General features: G+C 34.3%; 1 pseudogene; it reads left to right on the top strand.

Moving 5' to 3' along the window:
• The first annotated feature begins 5835 nt into the window (after positions 1 to 5835).
• LOC149542817 (FACT complex subunit spt16-like) lies at positions 5836 to 18048 on the top strand (annotated as a pseudogene).
• The last annotated feature ends 3991 nt before the right edge of the window (positions 18049 to 22039 follow it).

The following is a 22039-nucleotide window of genomic DNA, read 5'->3' as shown; positions in this document are numbered from 1 at the left end:
ACCTTCTCTACTAATCCTTATTCAAATATAAAAGACTAAAAAAAAAATATTTTTGGGTGATGCAAGACCGCTCTTACACCTAGGATGCTCTTGCATCAATATTGTTTGCAATATATAAATTAAATGCATCCCACTCATGAGAAACTATATAAAATAAATAGACTAGTTAGAAACAACTTATATTGATGATGGATAAGAATTAATTAACTACAATAACATCTTATAATTACCTCTCACTTTCCTCAATCTACCTTTCCCCATCAAGTATTCCCCTTCAAATCTATTAATAGAGTTAGGATCTCAAATGTGATCTATATGGATCTTTGAAGTAAACTTGGGAAGATATTTATTAATGTACACCATGGTTTGGTATATCATATATCCCTCAACCATGGAACACTCAGGATGTGTTCTTTGTCAAACTAAGCCCTTCAAAAAATTTAAGTGCCTCTCAACCATCCACATTGACCTAGTTAGTATAGGTCCACACAATTCAATCTTCTCAACTAGATGTATGAGTTAGTGTTCTTGTGCATTGAAAAAAGTTGAAGGTAGACACTTTTTCATCTAACACAAAAGATTATTAATTTTTCTCTTCCAATGCTTTATGTTTTTTTATCAATTTATTTAGATGACAACTACCTAGAAGATATTCCTTGCGCAAAGACATATTAATAAGACTCTACAAAAAAAATCCAATAAATTATAGAAAAAGAAGAGCAAGACACAAAAATAATATCTATACAATAATTCTAAAAAATAACACTTCTAACCTCATGTATTTCCCAAGATCATATATAACTTGTTTGACATTTAGTTTTCGAAGTTGTGTGGGAGAGATGGAGGTAGAACGTACTACAATAATAATAAAATGATCTTTTCAATATATTATAAAATAAAACAATGAAAAGTATATGATGTTTTAGTAATTTATTATAAATAGAGAAGAACATGACTTACCTTGATGAAGGTATGACAATCATGTGTTTTCAACCCTAACCCAAAATCACCTTTCTTTAATATGAGACTGCTTATGTTTGCAGCAAATGCTATGGGAAATTTAGTTTTCTTTAGGACTTAAAATATGGCATTAGTTCATTTTTACATTAATAACCAAGGAATGGCACTTGCATTAATTTGGTTTCCATTGTTATTTGATTCAAGGAAAAACTTCAATGCATAAAGTAGGGAAACCTACTAAATTATCTAGGATAGCTTTTAAATCCTTTTGGAAGTTGCTCATCAATGCCTCGATGACCTTCATGAACATCAATTACATCATTACTAAACAAAAGATAGTATCCAAATTTTAATTTCATACAAAAACCTACATCAAATGGAATGACATTACCTTGAAAATTCATTCTATTGTATTCCAACTTCCATATGTGAGGTCATTCTTCATGACTTTGATGTTGTCTCTACTTTCCCATTGAAAACATTTTTTTCGGTAATTTGATACTTATGATTTTTGTGGAGAAAGCATCTATGCTTATTGAACACCTGCTTTCCTAAACTTTTTGAATGACGAGATTTCATCTTTGGATCACAAATTGAAAAACCTACAAGATTGTGTATAATTAGATGACATGTGTAATAGAAGATTCATATTTACAATTACCACACACAACTTAAACATGTAATGAAAATGTGTTAGCACTATTACATACCAAAAATATGCATTAATAGTTTTACATACCACAAAAATGTGTTAGTCCAAGGGCATCATGTATTGTCCATATAAGAATTGCATGGAATTGAAATTATCTTTCACCAATTGGTCTAGAGATGTCATACATAGTGACCCTATTTCATAACTCCAACAACTCATCAATCAAGGGCTCAATATATACATTCATATCTTTCACTTGGTACTTACCTAGTTCAATGAACATAAACAAAACATAATTATCATGGCCATTTTGATACTATTTTTATAAATTAATTTAGATGGCTATGAAATGGAAAAATACCTAGTATAATCATTGCCAATATTATGTGCTCCCTCTTTATGGACATCAAGGAGGAATATTATTGTTAATAACAAAAATAAGCCAGACCAAGTAAATAGATCTCATCTCTCCAAATGGATTGATATTGTCTACTTCCAATGAAAACTTTAGATTATGAGGTTCTTTAAATACTAATCGCCTATTTTCTATGTCCTTAAATGCAAAACCATCTGTAGGCATTTGCATAATGCCCTCTTGAATTCTATTACATGCATGGTAATCCATAAATTGTACCAAGCTAGTGCACCTAAATAATCATTGTAGACATGGAATAATGGGAATTTACTGAAGAACCTTTTGGTTATTTGATCTAATTGATATCTACTAATGTGACACTCAGTGCATTGTGTTGCAAATTCATGTTGTCAATGATATATAATATGATCATTGGGACATAGATGTATTGTCTAATACTCCATTCTAATATCTTTCATAATGTTTGATAATTCTTAGTTAGAGCGAGGTAGAATGTTAATATAAAGAACATTAATGGTACATTAACATAGAAGATGAAAAAAAATGACACTATACCTTAGCATACATTAGATTTCTATATTGGATATACCATTCGTACCCTTGAATTTTACTAGTAACAATACAGTGGAGAGAAGCATTGTTTGGGATCCTCGGTATAGGGGCTCATATGCCTTTTCAATTACAGGTATATCAAGGTTCTATTTATCATCATCATTAGATGTGTCACTATCATCATCTTCATCATCTTCATCAGTTGTGCCACTAACATCTTCTTCAATCATGTTCTTTGGCACATTATCAATTGTATCGATACCAACATATTCAATTATGGTCTCTGCTTAAAGGTTGTCTTCTTCCATGGGAGCATTACCTTCTTCTTTGAAACTCGCACCTCCATGTTCTACCTGTTCCAAATTCACATTTAGCAAAGGACAAAATTCCTTTCTCCTTTCAATGTGATCATGTTGCCTACAATGTCTCTAAGCTTTTGTGATTAGAATTATTTGATTCTTAAGCCCTTGTAGTTTTTTCAAGGACAATAACATTTTTCACACTTTTTATTTTGAACTGAAACAACAATCTAGCAATTGTCACCTTATTTTGTTTTGGGTTTATATTGTTAGGTCCACGCAAATATTTAGGCTATAAAATAATATCAAATATAAACATACAAGCATTAGTAGTATCTTGTATATAATAATAAATAAATAAAATAATTAAATATTAGTATCTCTTCAATAAGGGTGGCATCTAAAAAAATCAAATGAATTATACAATATAAATATATATAATAAAGATTTATAATAATAAAAATAGATGAGTATTAATGAAGTTGTTTTCATATGTTTACAATAATGCACTACACTTATCATTTCAAAAATTGTGTTATATCTTATCCTAAAGATCCTAATAAAACCACTTTAGCTTTACATTCCTTCTTGTATCTCTAGCACGAATCTTGAAGGATTTTAAATTAGAATAAAATGATCACATGATTTGTACAAAATGGATTTACTAAGAAAGAAAGGAAGAAAGAATTACAATGTTGGGGAGGAAGAAAGGAACTAGGTCTTCTCTCTATATATGTTAGCATAAAGACATCTTAATGGTGAAGGATTCATTTGGTCTTCTAGCAATACAATCTATGCATTATTATATGGAAGGTTAAAGCATAGTGAGCTACAGAAGTTCACATTTCTTCCATGTAGAAGGGTGCATGAAGGTAAGGCATAGAATTGCAATGTTGGAGAGGAAGAAAGAAATGAAGAGTAAATGGAAATCTATCAAATAAGGAAGACTCAATGTAGATTAGAAAAGGTATTCTCAAAGTCATAGTGTATATCCTATAAAGGAGATCATTGAGCTTTCTTACTTCCTATGCTTTTGAGACATCTTAATACACCAATCATGATTTTCCTATTTTGGTGAATATAAAAAATGATCATAAAAATAATGGGAATTGAGGGAAATAAAACTATGATTATTGAATAGTGTGAGAAGGTGTATAAAGCAAGTATTTTTGTTCAATCTATTTGTGCATCCATTTCCATAGTGACTCAAATAAAACAAATTTTCACTCTATTGATTAGAGTGCATAGTTGCATCTATAGTAAGAAAGACTTCAATATATGAGTCTACTATTATTTTTCTTCAATGCATCAACATTTAATTTTTTTGAAACGTTGGGCTAAATAAATATTAGTTTACAAAACATGTGTTAGTGTTAATTACATAACTATTTTCTAAAGTGAATTATACATAACATCTTTATATATTTATATATTGTGAATGATATTTCACATTCAATTTGTCACCTCCAAACCATAAAAAAATTTGGCTACATGTTTTAAACATATTTGTGAATGTTAGACAAACTTAAGTACATTGTTGTTATTTTATGTTATGGTAGCAATTATGTGGATGGAGAAATCCTAATTATAGGTAGTTTCTTTTAAAAGTAAGAGACATGAATGAAAACTTATCATGGGAATCGGGCTATTGAGGAAAGCAATTATAGGTACCTAAATGGAAATTCATTGAAAAATATGCCTCATTTATTTACCTAATTGAGGAGGGAAAATTGTCAAACTAGGTAGGAGAGGCTTAAAATATTGTACGAATATTTTCTTTGTCAAGAGAAATCTTGAAAATGTTGGTGTATGGAATGGAAAAATTTCATGTGTCTAAAGGAATCTTTTGAGTATGACCTAAGATAAATGTAGCGATTGATAAAGAATTTATTTTACTCATTATCCCTCTAGTACTACTTTTTTTTTATTAAGGGTTAATGATTGTCAATTTTGGAGATTTGTGGCATCAAGGGATGAAGGATTTTTACAAGTACAAGCTAACTTTTTTCTTTAAGTTGATGCTCTTATAAGAATATTTTTTGAAATTTTTGGTTTATTTTTTTATTTTTTCTTTTGTGTTGATGTTGATAAATTTGATGGATACATGTGTTACGAAGGTAATATTTTGGATAAGGGTTTGGCATTTTGTGAAGAGATCAAATATAGATGGTTTCTCAAAGAGCTAATGAAATTGTGATTAAGAATTATAACCCTTATCCAGATTGAGATACCACTTAGAGGAGCTTTATCTATAATAACTTAGTGTTTGTGATTCAATGTTTATGGACTACAAGCTCAAGGGTTTAACTCAAAGCTCCATCTTATGACAATTATGAGGCAATTCAGGGGAGTTCAACTTCATTTTGGATTTGGATTTTTAAGAACTATTTTCTCAAAAATATGTACCCTTTCCCTTTTTTTCTTGCTCAAGAGGTGAACCCCTTGATGAAGTGAATCAAAATATTTTTTTGAAAATAAATTGATTCCATGAAACTCCCAATTGAAGAGAAAACTAACTTACAATAATTTTCACAACATGAGATTGATTCCATTATATAATTTAAAAAATAATTCAATGAAAGTATATCATTAGTATACAACTATAGCACCACTTCAATATCTATGGTTACTTTTGGCTCACTTCTTCCAGTAGTTAACACACTACACTTCACACTTAACTTATGTCGAAAGACCTATTAGGAATAACAATATATTATTTAGTGGAGTTACGTGTTTCAAATGTAATAATTTTGGATAGGTTTCTAGAGATCATAGATCACAAGTAAATCAAAATGAAGAAAGGTATGGAATTTCAATTTTTACATGTTACAAGTGTTATAATCTAGGGAGTAAAACTAGATATTGCAGATTTTATGGATTTGTGAGAAATATAATAATGCCTAATGTTAGAAGGAATAAATATAATACAAGAAGGAATAATAGTATTAATTTGACAAACTATGAGAATATTAATAAGACTTTTGTAATTGAAACTAATGGTGGCAATGAGAAGGCACATAAAGAAAAAAGAGAAGAATATTAAATCAAATAAGCCAGTGTCAGTAAAAAGTATTGAACCCTCTTCATAACCTAGTTGTCTACAATTTCCTAAGGTGGAGAAATTATACAGAGATTGTTCAACCCCCAATTTAGAGAGTTACATAGTACAAGATTGGATTAAGGTATACTGAGGTAGATACTTGATATCTCTTATCACAAACCTTTATATGGTAATATGAGACATTGTAGTGAAAATTCATGACTACTATCTTTGTAGCAAATTTTTCTAGATAATACCTAACACATTAACCATAAAGAAAATTGATATCTTTGTATCAAAATATTAAACACACATTTTTTAACTAGCAGAGAAGGACATGCTTACATTACTTCATTTTCAATTGCATAACCATATTATGGTGGGAACTAAGAAGACCAAAGACGTCCAATTTTGTGTGGAGATAATGGATGTGGTCCAAACTTTACAAGGGGCAAGATGGTCAATGTATGATCCTAGTGAAATTGAGGAAGAGCAGCAAGAGAGGGACAGGAAAAATAAAATAAATGCAAAGTTTAAAGGGTTTTTTAAATGAGTAACAAAACTATGGGAGTAGTCTAATCTAAAATATTTTGAACTAGAGTTTGATATATCATTTACAAAGTTATTCTTTCATGGAGTTCCTTTCAAAGCCTCTTCTTTTATTGTTCCTACTATAAACTATTTCGTAGGGTTGGTTGAACTATCTTTCTTAATAATAATCATTAGTGGGATTGAGATTGTTAACCTTGAGAGAGTAGGACTTGGGAAAAAGGCATTTGATATGGTGATTATTTTCAAAGACTTCAAGTGGGACGTACTCTGCATTGATGTAATTCCACAATCTTCTCTTGCTAGCATCAAAGAATGGTTGAACTCCTTGGATATAAAGTATTATGAAAGCATAATGAACTTGACCTGGCAGTCAATTCTAAAGACTATCATAGATGATCCAAATAAATTTATTGAAGATGGTGGCTGGGAATTTCTAGATATGGAAGCTAGTGATTCTGATTTTGAAAATTCATAAGAGTCAGATCAAGGATATGGAAGAAGAATCAGAATTAGATGAGGAGGGTTCAAAAGATGAATCTCTTGTGGAGTCAAATGAGGATAAAGAAGAAGAAGAAGAATATTATGAAGAGGAGGAAGGTAAAACATCAGATGAATTAGAAGCTAAAGCCAGAAATGTAAACAAAGAAAATGGAGATGAATCTGATAGTGAAGAGGAAAGGTGGTGATGAAAGGTAAAATATATAGGGAAGTCTCAGGAACCTAAAAATATTTTCTAACACAATCAATCAAAATATAATGACTTTTAATTTCCCTTCCATTCTAAAAAAATTACATGGGTTGAATCTCTTACTTGTGCTTTCCCTTACCTGGAGACAACATGCAAAAACCCTCCCATGCGTGTACTTGCAATCTATTAGATACAAAATTAAATGTTTACTTTTCTTTTTTTGTTTATATCCTAACTATCATCAAAATTTTGACAATAAAATAAGTGTTGTTAACATTTTGACAGAAACCTTAAGTTTCATCAAAATTTTGACAAAAAAATTAAGTTTGGTCAAAATTTTGACCTTATCAAAATCATATTTTTAAAAAAGTGAATTTGACAAGCCAAATTGGTCCATCGTCAAAAAGTATGGTAAAAAATTGAGGCCTAATGTACTAGTGTCACTAGAGACAAGCGAATAGTGGGAGGCAATATGAATAAGTTGACATTTTCCATTGCAATTTAGGTTATCAAGATTAATTTGGTCATAAAGGTAGGAGTAAATGGTAGCATAGCAAGAAGAATCATGTTCAAAAATAGTACAAATGATGCAGTTGTTAGGGGAATCATAAGAAAGGTAGCATAGCTCTTCCATTAGGAATTCAAACCAACATGCATGTTATTGCAACTATAACATAGATGTCAAAGTAGCCATAGCATCAAAAGCATTATTGTTAGCCCTAGGAATTTGTTGAAAAGTGACAAAAGTGAAATAATTCCTTAGAGAATCAATCAAATTACCATCCTTGGTTTGATAGTCATTATTTATTTGATTTATGACAAGTTGGGAGTCTCCATAAATGTGTATCTCACTAATTCTCTATTCAATAGCTAAATTGATACCATTCATGAGAGCCTCATATTCTGCAATGTTATTTGTGCAAGGGAATAATATCTTTGAGCACATAGGAATTGTATAGCCATGAGGTGTAATGGAAAAAATGCTAGCACCAACATCATTCTAAGTATGGGATATGTTGGGACTCAAAATTGAAGCCCTGATTTTGAGTACCATTCAAAAAATCAAGTCGTATAAGTGTTTTTTGTGCATATGTAACCGGCTGGCATTTCAAGGCCTAAATGGTGTTTCAATTTTTTAACACACTTCATTTGGGATATGCATGTGTTTTGTATTATTATTTTGTCATCCCAATTGATTTCGTGAAGTTTCGTTTTGAGCTATGTCCAAATTTGCATTTTTGCCTAAGTGTCAAATAATGATAGGAAGTCATTTTTGCAGTTGAATATCTTGCACCTAGCAATGTTTCAAGACTCACTACTTTGGGAATGTTTAGTGTCCATACCAGAGAAACTATGTTTCATATTTTGAGTCATTTCAATATGTTTTGACTAGGTTTTGAATCCCTCAAAGTTGGTTGTTTAGTATTGTCATGATGATGTAAATTGTTTAGAATTCTAGGAGGCCATGTTTGACTTGTTATAACTTTGATTCAGTTGACCAAAATGAGACAATTCCTTTTGCATTGCATTCTAGAGGTCAAAGAATTGCTATGTTTCAATTTGACTTGTTTTTGTTTCCCCCAATTTTTGTTTCCCCAGTTTTTGTTTCCGCAAGTGTTAGTTTGACTTGTTTCCAAAGCCAAATCCAAACATGTTTTTAATAGTTTTCTAACATTTTCTCTTGTAGGTAGTTCTGAGGGGGAAACTTGGATAGTTAATATCTTTTGACTAAGAATTCATCATGAGACAAGATTTGATAAGTTAAAAGTGTGCAGAATAGAGAATCAGTGTGTCGGATTTCAAAGCCCGGTCAGGTGTTTTGATCAGTTTTTAAGGCCAATCAAAGGACCTCCTAGCACTAAGTTGATAGTTTGCAAAAAGATGTAAAATGAGTTTCAAATTTATTTCTGGTGGATGAATTTGTTTCAAATTAGTGTCTGATGACTATTGGATTATTTGGCAGATTAGCTGTTTGGTAATGAAATTCTTTTTTAGCTAGACCCACTTTGGGACCCGACTGATTTCAACAAATTACAAATTTGTATTTTCTGGAAGGAGTGAGCTACTACAAATCAAAAATTAGGGCAAATCCAAGATGAATTCTTCAATCTCAATCACTTTAATGGAAATAGTTGGAAATACAAATCATAAATTCACAACTAAGATAATGATTAATCCCAATTATAGGAACCTGACTAGGAAGAGTTAATGTTTTCATTTTATGTTGTTATTACCATTATTATTATTAGACTTACAAATAGTTTAGGGTCTTCAAATAACTTGAAAAATGTGAGAGGTTACTATGAACTCAATGACATGATGAGTGAGATTACTGTGGCCAAGTCCAAATGCGTAGTTGAAGAGAAAGAAATGGTCGCTGATGAAGTAAAATTCATTTATAGAGCTAAAGAAATTTGCACTCATGAAAGTGAAGTGAGTTCATTCTCAAGAGAAATTAACCTACCTAGCCCTTATTTCTTTTAATATGGATCAAACATAGCCTCTTAATTGAAAGATGTGGCTAAGAAGTATGGCAAGGAGGTTTTGTGTCAGGATTTAGAAGGGGGGAAGCCATTCAGCGGCAAGAGAACTAAAAATGACACTAGAAAACATCATGATCTGGTGATTTAGAGTTGAGTGCTAGTTAAAGGTCGTCAGAACCATGGGAGAGAGAGATTGAGATTATGGATTCAGTTGGGATAGTTTTGAATTGGAATCATCCATTCCTACCATTCCATGGCCATTTCAAATACCTGATTGCCATCATATTTTTGCTCTTGCTAATTCATCTAACACATGGTTGGATAATTCATCAACTTCAATGTGCGCTACTTGTTAGATGACAATTGTGTGGATGTAGAACCAACTCTCACAAAACCAGACTAAGAAATAGGTTTTTAGCTACATGAATTAGTTGTGTGAATGATTGCCAAGCCTAAATGGAGAATCAGTTATTGACTATGATCAAATATCAAGCATGCCAACTGTTACATTTTCTATTGGAAATAAAAAATTCAATATCACAGATGCCTCTCCATGCATATCAAGAATCCTAATGGTGTTGGTGAGATGAGCATTACATGGGGGAGTTTTATGAGCAGTAAACATAAATAGATCCATGTAGATTGGAAACGAGCAGAGGAGGTCAAATCACATAATAACAACCAAGACAGAGGCAACATTCATGGCAGGGGAGCTCCATGGTTAGAGGAAGGCATAGGAGATGTAGAGGCCCAAAAAGACTGATGGAGAAAGAATGTCACCCTCCACCATTAGTTAGAGCGTATCACTAGGGCTAGACCATGAGGAGGATGATGTGTTGAAAAGAATTTAATGAAGAAGGAGGAAGGCAAAGGTAGGAGGATTAAAAGGGGGCAATGATAATTTTGGAAGTCATTAATGAAGCAACAGGGGCTTGGCATGTGTGAAGATGGAAGGAGCCTTCATTCAAGCGAGGAAAGGGGGCAAAACAGAGAATGTTGAAGTTGCACCAAATGGTTAAAGGAAGTTGTTCCTAACAGGAAAGAGGTATGAGGAGAGGAGTCTTACACTGGAAAATCGCTCTCCTTGTTAGTCGAGAAGTGATGTCACCAAGCCTCTATAAATCTGTAGAATTGTAATAGAGCAAGCCTCACATCATTTTATGGGAAGGTAACACCAAAAAAATAGATTTCTTTGTTGATGGAGATTGCCTTCAGCATTGGAAGAATTGAAGAATGAAGGGCATCAGGTGAGAAGATGATATATAGATTCAAAGGAAAGAGGAATGCTTTCAAAGTTTTAAAACCACATTGGGTGGGTAAAGAAGCCTTTAGTTGTTAAAATACATTTCCACTCCAATGCTAAGTGTCTGAAAAGACAACACCTTTTGAAGGTAATGACTCATTTGGTGGAGCCCACCCAACTAGTGGGATGGTGAGGTCAAATTGACTTTTGACTCACTGGAAAAGGATATTGGATTCCGGTGGTCACTATTTCACCACCAAAAAGTGTCAGGATTTTTTTGGTAGCGACATGGCAACCTCCTAGAAAGTTGAAAAAATGGTGAGAATTGTGGGACCTGCCAGTGGTCAAGGGACCAATTGTGTTTTGACATGTGGCTTCATTTGGATGATCAAGGGAGGTATAAGGAGATATATTAAAATAATGAATTTTTTATTTCCAGTTTTGAGATTTCAATCTCCATGTAAAATTTTTTGTTTTAAATAATGAATCTCCTATAGTTCAGACTATAGAGATACTTTAAAAAGATTCAAATTTCATTCATTTAAACTATTTATTTTATAGCCTTGGGCTACTTTTTCAAATGGCTTCCAAAGGGATGAGATTGAACAAAAATATGGCCTCCAATATACCATTGGAATTTTGTTAGGATAAACTACAGACAAAAATAAAAACTACATGCAAATATAACCAATAACATAAAATAATAGATCACATAGAAAAGAACACAATGCACCAAGATTTAATGTGGTTCACCCAATCCCTGGGCTACGTCCACCAAACAAAAAGTTCGATCTTATTACAATCTAGTGATTACAACCTGATTACCAACCATAATCCCTTACAGCTCAATACCGCCGCAAGAACCAATTTTGCATCACAACATAATGAAAATACCCAACCCTAAACCCTTTTATACAAGTATTAAACCACTTTAGGTTTATAACATGTTGGCCATAAATTAGCCATAACTTTAGTGGCGAATCTACGAATAGTACCAAAAAAGAAAAATCGGGGTGATGCCCTGAACCCCACTAATTATGAAGTATGTGCAGTACTTTCCTGATCAATCACCATAATTTAACAATCTCCCACTTGGGGATTGATCAGGCTCAACACTAAATAGCAATCTCCCACTTGGAGACTGATCTTGTAGAAATACCACTACCACATGGGGCTCCCACTAGATCAAATCACCCTGGACTCTGTTGTTCTTTTATTCATGTTTAGTCTAAAAGACCAATCGAAGCTAAAGAGGAGTTCAGCTTCTCCCTTGTTATAACCTTTGAGAACATATCTGTTGGATTATCATTTGTATGTGTCTTCTCTAGCTTTAACTATCCATCCTCCAAAACTGACCAAATGAAATGGTACCGCAACTGTATGTGTTTGGTCTTATAATGCAAAGCTGAATTCTTTGCAAGATGAATGGCACTCTGACTATCTATGAACAAATAATTATCCTTCTGAGGATTTCCCAATTCTTCCAAGAAGAACTAAAGCCATATCATCTCCTTGGCTACCTCTATAGCAGCAACATACTTTTCCTCTATAGTGGATAGAGCATTAATCTTCTATAACCTAGAAACCCAGCTCACAGCTGCCCCACCAACAGTAAAGACATAACCTGTAGTACTCAGCTTGGTATCAATATCCCCTGCCAAATCTAAGTCAACATAGCCCTGTAAATCAATAGTAGAGCCCCCAAAGTGTAGACACTTATTGGATGTTCCTCTCAAATATTTGAGAATCCACTTGACAGCATTCCAATGCTCAAATCCTAGATGACTCATATACTTGCTAACGACTCCCACTGCATGTGCAATATCTAGCCTAGTGCATACCATAGCATACATCAAGCTTCCTACAATTGAAGCATATGGTACCTTGGACATCTTATCCTCCTCTTCTTGTGTCTTAGGACACATCTCCTTAGTTAACTTCAAATGACCAGGTAAAGGTGTGCCGAAAAATTTAGCATTCTTCATAGAGAAACGTTGCAACACCTTCTCAACATAATCAGCCTGAGATAGTGTTAATGTTCTATTCTTCCTATCTCTACAAATCTTCATACCAAGGATTTGTTTTGTTACCCCCAAATCCTTCATAGAAAATGCATGTACTAACTGGTGTTTTAGCCCCTTAATATGATCCATGTTAGACCCAGCTACAAGCATATCATCAACACATAAACATAAAATAATGTAGCTATCATCATCCAACCTCTTAAAATAAACACAATAATCTGAATGACACCTATTATAGCCATGTTCATGCATAAGCCTATCAAATTTCAAATACCATTGCCGAGGTGCTTGCTTTAAGCCATATAAACTTTTCTTCAATTTGCACACTAAGTTCTCCTTACCTTTGACCTCAAATCCCTATGGTTGACCCATATATATTTCTTCATCCAAATCACCATGAAGGAAGGTTGTTTTAACATCTGGATGCTCTAAATGCAAATCTTCAGTAGCTACAAGACTTAAAACAGTACGGATAGAAGTCATTTTAACAATACGAAAAAATATCTTATCAAAGTCAATTCCCTTTTTCTGTGCAAATCCTTTTACAACTAACCTGGCCTTAAATCTTTTCTTACCTCCTTCCTCTTCTTTCAACCTGTAAACCCACTTATTCTATAAAGCCTTTTTACTTGCAGGCAACTTGCACAAATCCCATGTCTTATTCTTCAGCACATAGTCCATTTCATCTTTCATTATAGACTCCCACTAAATCCTAGTATCCACATGCATAGCTTCATCATAACTTTTAGGTTCACCAACATCAATAAGTAAAATAAAATACAACCCAACATGCAACCTCATGCTCCTTGCGCGCTCCATTATAGTCTTGTTCATGTGTTCAACCACTCCATTTTCATGTGGAGTCCTTGGAACAATTTTCTGTCTACAAATACCATTAGTGGAGCAATAATCTTCAAATTCATGACTGCAATATTCACCACCATTATCAGATCTGAGACATTTTAATTTCTTACCAGTCTCATTTTCAACCAAGCATTTCCATTTCTTAAAAGTTTGAAATACATCAAATTTCTGTCTAAGGAAATAAACCCATAATTTTCTAGTTGCATCATCAATAAATGTAAAATAATAATGAGAGCCACCAAGGGAAGATACCTGAGCTAGTCCCCATACATCTGTATGCACAAGCACTAATTTCTCCTTTTTGTTTTCCTTCCCAGTCTTTACAAAACTCACTCTCTTTTATTTTCCATACACACAACTTTCACAAAAATCCATATTAACACATTTCAGACCTAGTAAAACTTTCTTTGAATGAAGTACTTTCATACCTTTCTCACTCATGTGCCTAAGTTTGTTGTGCCACAGTGTTGTATTAGAATCTACAGTAGCTATTTGGTCTCCCTTCTCAACTGCAGCAGTTGTTCCTAAACATTCATTTTTCTCTGAAACAATCAAAGTAGAAGGAACAATATGACCTATACAAAGATATAATGTGCCTACTTTCACACCTTTTGCTACTACAAGTAGATATAAGGTGCCTACTTTCACACCTTTTAAAAATTTTCAATTTTTATCATTAAAAGTAACTACACAACCCTCATCACTGAGTTGCACTGCTGAAATTAAATTCCTACTCAGCCTTGGAACATGTCTTACCTCATGTAGTAGCCAATGATTCCCATTCTGCAACTTAATCTTAATTTTTTCCTTTCCAACAATTTGACAAGGTTCATTATCCCCCAAATAAACAAGCCCAAAATCCCCTTGGACATAATCAATGAAATAACCTCTAAGAGTTGTAGCATAAAATGAAGCACCAGAATCTAAAACCCATGAATCATCAACACTTTCTAAAGATATAAGCAAAGCATCCTCTTTGGATTTGTTACTTACCACATTTGCCTCCTTGTCTCCATCTAATTTATCTACTTCATTTTTCTTTCAATTCTAGCAATCTTTCTTTTTGTGCCCTGGTTTCCCATAGTACCAGCAATCATTTGGTCCTCTCGATTGAGACCTCTTCCCCTTTGACTTTCCTCTTGATTTCCCATGATTTCCAGAGTTACTTCTGTTGGCGCTCAAAATTGTAGTCCGAATTTTGAAGCCTATAAATGGTTTGTGAAGCCTATGTACCTAGCTGTACCTTTGAACCCCATGAGGTGTTTTATGCTTCTAGAAACTTTCATTTAGTGCGTCTAAGTGTTCCATGAAGTTAAAGCATCATTTTGAACCATTCTGTGAAGTCTTGTTTTGAATGCATTTCAAATCTGCTTTTTACCCCAAGTGTCAAATAGCGATAGGAGGCTGTGTTTGCCATTGAATATTTTGCACCCAAAAAAGTTTTTGTGACTTTCCACTTTGATAGTGTCTAGTGTCCATACCTAAGAACCTATATTCCAGATTTTGAATCATTTCAAATCCATTTGATTAGGTTTTGAATCCCTCGAAGTTGGTCAGTTCCTGTTTTCATGATTTTGCACTTTGCACATATTTCTGGGTAGGCCTGTTTGACGTGCTATAACTTTTGACCAGTTGACCAAAATGTTGAAATTCCTATTGCATTATATTTTTGACATCAGAGACTTTTTATGTTTCAAGTTTCAACTCTTGACGAATCCGTTTGAGTGATTTTCAAACGTGATTCCAAATGGAATTTCTAACTTTTCACTGGTGTCAATATTTACAGATTGATTGGTAGCCCTGTTTGAGACGTCATAACTCCTGATCTGTGATTGGTGAGATCAAATGGATTATACCCCTGTGTTTTCCTCTAAAAATATTCCTAGTGTGTCAGTTTGCAAGCCATGAAGAATCCATTTACACACTTTTTCAGGTCAATTCCATTTGCAAAAATCGCTTTCAGTCAGTGTTCCTAATTGCAAAATTTTGAGTAGCCCACTTTGAGCGTCCGCCATTTGCGCCCAGTTATTCGTCATGAGCCAAAATTGCATAGTCATACTCACCTCATGATAGAGTTTTAACGCCCCAGTTTTCATCTCCCCATGTGCTCATTTACCCAATTTTCTAAGCCAAATCCGAACCTTGTTTGTTGTTTTCTGACGTGTTTTCTTGCAGGTAAATCTGAGAGGCAACTTTGACAACAAATATCTTTTGACCCCAAATTTTTCATGAGACGAGATTCAACAGACTGAGAGTGTGCGGAACAGAGATTCAGTGTGCTAGTTTTCAGAGCCCGGTCAGTTGTCCAAATCAGTTTTCAAAGGCAGTCAACAGACCTCATGACATCAAATTGACAATGGTACGGAGCATCATCAAGGTACTTTTTCAACAAGTTTACCATGAAGTTTGTTTGCACGATTGGAATTCGCAATGCTGACTCCTTCAAAATATCATTGCTGCACTAGAACATATAAAAGAGAGTGATAGTTTGCATCAAAGGACAGGGGAAGGCATTAGTCTTTTGCTGACATCTATAGTATAAGAAGCAGAGACACCCACATGACAAAGAGGCTTATTACAATAGACGTAGACACAAAAAAAAAAAAAAAAAATTAAGCCTCACACAAAAGTTTGAAGGAGTACCCACCACGTTGAAAGTGAAATAGGAAATAACAAGTGCAAGGGAGTCAGAGATTCTGAAGTAACAGACCACAGGAATTAGAGAGTCATCCCATGCTATCATGACAACAACAAAGGTAGTGGAAAACTTGGAAGAAACAGCCAGTACGTTGAAAGTGCAAAAGAAGCCTTCAAAGCCAATAAACATCTCAAACCGCTGTAAATATGAGAATGCCAGTTAAATGACATGAAAGGAGCTTCCACACCAATAAAGAGAGTAGCTCACGCATTGAGCAATCAATGCATGAAGACAAGGTAAAGGAAGAGGCTGTAGTTTTAAGAGGCAAGAAAGCTAATTAAAACAAGCAACAGTACGCATATGAGTTGGATGCAACGAAGACAGAGATTGCGAAGACTTGATTGCTGTGGTTGCTAAAATGATGTCCACCGACTGAAGACCATGCTGGTAGGACATTTGCAAAATAGCCAGAGTTTACCCTTGGACTAGATATTCCATAACCTTTACCCAGGGGTCAATGTATCTACATAACCCGCCCAGATCTTGTTTTTTGGTTTTTTGTGATTCACGAGTCTGATGCTTGTAATTGGGATCCATATTCGGCCCATCCAGTATATCCAATCGATCCTGTTGAAAATGGCGACTTAGTCGATCCAGTGGATGGACCGAAAGAAGCACCGGTCACGGAGTCCTCAGTACCAGATCATCTTGCCTCTTCTGATTGTTATCGACGCCCCTCACGTTCGTGATCTCGTCTCTCCATTGTCCCTGCATAAAAATTGCAGATGACAGTGTCATTAACCACGCTGATCAGAGAAAGGGTTTTAATTTTTTTTGTCCCACATGTACTATGGTTAGGAGTATTCAGTTGTTCAAATACTCTGACGCCTCCTGTTTAACCTGTCTTGAGACAAAAGGCCTTTTGTGAAGGCAAACGCATGTTGTTGACCCCCAATCCGACTCAAAAGGTGCTAACGTCGGCTAGATTCAAACAAAGCACAATTTTTAAGACAAATGCAATTAAAATCGATGATGTCAGCACAATCAAAAAATCCAAGAATCCGACACCTCGCTACTTCGCCAGCCGGAAAATCTTGGCAACTCCGGCTAGCGAGATAGCGAGGTCGCCGGAAAAACATAAAAATCCGGCAAGTTCCAAAGTGTTACGTGGGTTCAATAGCAATGTTGTCAACGAATCAGATATTGACACGTGGTAGAGAACAGAAGGTCATGCGGTGAGCAGGTCTCAAGATCGCACCAGATTGCGCCATGTGGCAGATCCGATGGTTCGCGTTACCTCGCTAACCGAAGTTGCTCACCGATTAAGCATGGCGAAGTAGCGAGGAGACGACACGTGGCAGATGATGCAGACCATGTAGGCCAATCACAAAGTGACACGTGGCACTTGGTCAACAGAAGTTTGACCCTGGATTCAAAGGATAGGACAAAATTTGAAGAATGTAAAAAATAGTTTTTAATTATTTTCTAAAAAGGAATGCACATCAGTTTTTAAAATCAAACAAGGTTTTAATTCTAATGTTAAGACATTAGATTATAAAAAATTTATGTGCAGACTTGATGTCTCTACCAGAGGACTTTTTTTCAAACGAATATTTCAGACATTTTCGAGAGGCTAGATATGCCTTATCATATACCGCCGGAATCGTGAGAAGATGAATTTTCCAATTCTGGAGTTAGTTTTTACACACATATCAGTCAGTTTGAGCTACACGAGGTTTTCCATCAGGTGCCTGAATTACAATTATTTTTAGACCAGGAAGTTCATATTTGTTTTTTGTCAAGATAATGACCTGAATATCAGTAGAAGGCAATGGAAATGCAGTTAGGGTCGAATTTGTTCAGATTTACTTAGTAAAAACTCATTTTCACTGGCTTTTTCATGGGGAAGTCAGATATTTTGGCAAGTAAAGGGTTTTCATCATTAGGCAAGGATATTTTGTAAGTTTGTTACAGATTAATGATTAAACAAAATCAAATCAGAATGGGAGATGGAAGGAAGAAGTTATTCAGTTACAGAAGATTGATTTTCAAGTGGACACTTGTCATTTTCAGAATAGATCCGGGAATTCATTTCTTGCTATATTTTTCTTTCTTTCTTCATTTGTAGGGGTTCCAGTTTAGGCACTGAGAAACCATTCTTCAGCATTTCTTCTTGTATTGAACAGCATTGTAAGTTTTGCAGATAGTTCTTTTCTGTTGGGTGATCTATGAGTTATTTTCTGTACATTTCATGTATTTGATTTCAAGGAAAACAAATAAAGTGCAGCAAAAGTTTGAAGTTCAGTTTGAATCTTGTCTCCTGATTATGGCTCTGTTATTTCTTCTAATTTGTGATCAAAGAGCATGAATTAGGTTGCATTACATTTTGAAATGTATGTGGTTAAAATGTCTTGCTTATGGAACAAAGAACCATGTAATTGCTTGATATTTGTCACAGGGTTTGCAGATTTCATGATAGAATTTTCTGAGTATGAGATTCATTCTGTAGCAGATGTCTATTCACAAGGTGAAAGATAGATCAGGGATCTTAATGTAGAGATACGTTTGAGGTTTCCAAGAGATGCATGGTTATGATTCATTTAATTTCCCAATAGATAAGGCACTGGTCAGAGATAGGATCATTAAGTTCTGTTGTTCATACTTGGGTCTTGTTGTTATCAACATATTAAATCAATTTTCCCTTTTATGTTGAAAGCTACTCAATGTTAACCCACACTTAGCTTGCCAGTTTCATGAGTTATGTTCTTAGCTAGTTCATGCTTATGATTCCTGGTTGAGTATAGAAGAAATAAGGGTTTTATCTGCTTCATATTAGATTCAGTGTATGCTTTGACAACTGGTACCATATAAAGAATCTACAGGTCTACCCGCCTAGGTTTTGCAGAGCCTGAAGTAGAAGAAGGGTCATGCCTTATAGTTGGCCTGGTGTCTGAATGGATGTGTTGATAATGGGAGTTAGCTGCCCCTAGATGCATCTTGTTCTCATTAGGGTAATTGGAAAAGGGTAACGTTTTCAAACTCCAACAACTTCCTCTCTCAATCATTCTACCCTTGCTTTGTGCATTCAAAGCACTTCCTGATGTAGATCCACTTGAAGATTTCCTATGAGTTTCCTCACTCAAAACAACACCGATCACATCATCATATTTTAGGGTACTAGATCCAGGAATAGAATTACTCACCGCCATTACCAAGCCATTTCAGTTTTCAGGAAAAGAACACAAAATCAAGAGAGCCCTAATTTTTTTTGTCAAAATTGATACCCACAAAAGATAACTGACTAGTAATACTATTAAACTCATTTAAATTATCTACAACAGATCCACCTTTTACTATTTTCATATTAAATAAAAGCTTCATGAGAAATACCTTGTTTGAAGCAGAGGGCTTTTCATACAATATCACTAGGGTTTTCATCAAATCTTTTTTCATCTTTTCTTTTGTAATATTAAATGTCACCGATGGTGCCAAGCATAACCAAATGCTTCCGAGTGCCTTTCTCTCCAAAAGATCCCATTCAACATCTGACATAGTTCCTTGATTCTTGGCTTTGCCTTCCAACGGCTTCCATAAATTCTTCTGATATAGATAGTCTTCCATTTGCATCTTCCATAACTAGAAGTTCTACCCATTAAACCTATCAACCCTCATCTTACCCTCATCTACCATCACTCCCACTCAACCGTGAGACTCCCACTTAACCGTGAGACTTTCTTGTAGAGGATAACTGAAAGACAACCTCGCTCTAATACCACTTGCTAGAATAAACCACGGACAGAAATAAAAACTACATGCAAATATAACCAATAACAAAAAATAATAGATCACATAGAAATGAACACAAGGCACCAAGATTTAACATGGTTCACCCAATCCTTGGGCTACGTCCACCAAACAGCAAGTTCGATCTTATTACAATCCAATGATTACAACCTTATTACAAACCGTAATCCCTTACAACTCAATACCAATGCAAGAACCAAGTTTGCATCAAAACATAATGAAAATACCCAAACCTAAACCCTTTTATACAACTATTAAACCGCTTTAGGGTTATAACATGTCGGCCATAAATTAGCCATAACTTTAGTGGCGAATCTATGAATAATACCAAAAAAAAAAAATTTGGGGCAATGCCCTGAACCCTACTAATTATGAAGTATGTGCAGTACTTTTCTGATTAGTCACCATAATCTAACAAATTGGCAAGAGACAAGCTATCCATTTTTGGAGCTAGCTATTATGCAGGTCTTAAGAGATAGTTGTTATAGGGGATTTTTTATTTTCATTGAATTGCTCAGTTGCAGATAATGATTTCATTAGTGCAGTTATAGAATTCAGTTATGATAGACTTGATATGCTTGGTTGGCTTAGTATGTTCAAAATTTGATACGTAATGATGTATTTTGCCTCTAGTATTTCACAATTTTCATGATTTTTGATGGAACATATTAGAGATTTTGTCTTTTGCAATCAGTTATGTTTTCCATCAAATTTTGAAGATATTTTCAACTTTGGAGGCAAAATGGGTGAGGATTTGATTTTTCAGTTGTTGGGAGATATTAGAGAGATGTTTTTAACTTCTAGGAGAAGTTTTCCAAGTGGACACATGTCAAACACAGAACAGATCTAGGAATTCATTCTCTTCTATATCATTCTCTTTATTTCTCATTTTTAAGGTTGTTGGTTGGTTTTTCTTCCTATCTATTGAGCAGAGCTCTAGCAATGAAGGCCACACATCCATTCTTGTGCAGGTTTCTAGTTTCATTTCATGTATTGTTTCTCTGAGATAATGAAAATTTATGATAGATCATGTGATATATCCTGAGTTTCATTTAGTATTACCAGTTAATGTATTCTGTCTTTCCAAGGATGAATATAAAAGGGGATTTACAATGAATTATCTGTGTTCTCTTATTTTATCTCCTAATTCTTCATATGTTGTTAACTTTGTGATTGAATGAATAAGGTTCATTCAATTTAAGACAGCTTGGATGTGTTGTATGTCAAATCTATTATTTCTTTTAATTCAAAGATTTAAGTAAATGCTTCAATAATTTGATAGGGTTTCCAAGTGTATGGAGGGGATGCTAGTAAGAATGTAGTTTGGGGATTTTAGTTGATAAACTTAATTGTAAGGCAATCAAGTTAGGTCATCCTGCTGGTAGTGAATCTATGTTGCAATGGATAAGGCACTGATCACTAAATCAGATGCAAGCTGAAATGAAGGTCATTTACACAAATATTTTAAATCAAATCAATTCATTTTTTCATGTTTTGTAGTGGACTAAAACGAATTAACCCTCACTTGGCTTATGGGTTCATAGGTTATGATTTGTAGCTATTTTATTCTTGTGTTATTGCATAAGTATCAGAAGATATAAGGGTTTCATTTGTTGTTAATAAATTCAAGAATATGTTTAGCAATGGTACCATATAGATGAATCTGAGGTACACCCACCTAGGTTTTGTAGAGCCTAAAGTAGAAGGAGTTATGCCTTATAGTTGGCCCAAGAATTGTAGTCAAGTGCATTCATTATAGGAATTTGTTAGTCTTAGATGTATTGGTCTAGTTTCTTGGTTAATTTTAAATCTGTTAAATCAAGAGCCAACAAGATCCATCAAATAAAATTTTCCAATTTGTTTC

Source organism: Cupressus sempervirens, chromosome 8 (assembly GCF_028749045.1).
Source record: "Cupressus sempervirens isolate cs-2001-9-10 chromosome 8, ASM2874904v1, whole genome shotgun sequence".
Lineage (NCBI taxonomy): Eukaryota > Viridiplantae > Streptophyta > Pinopsida > Cupressales > Cupressaceae > Cupressus > Cupressus sempervirens.
This window is presented reverse-complemented; position numbering and strand designations above follow the sequence as displayed.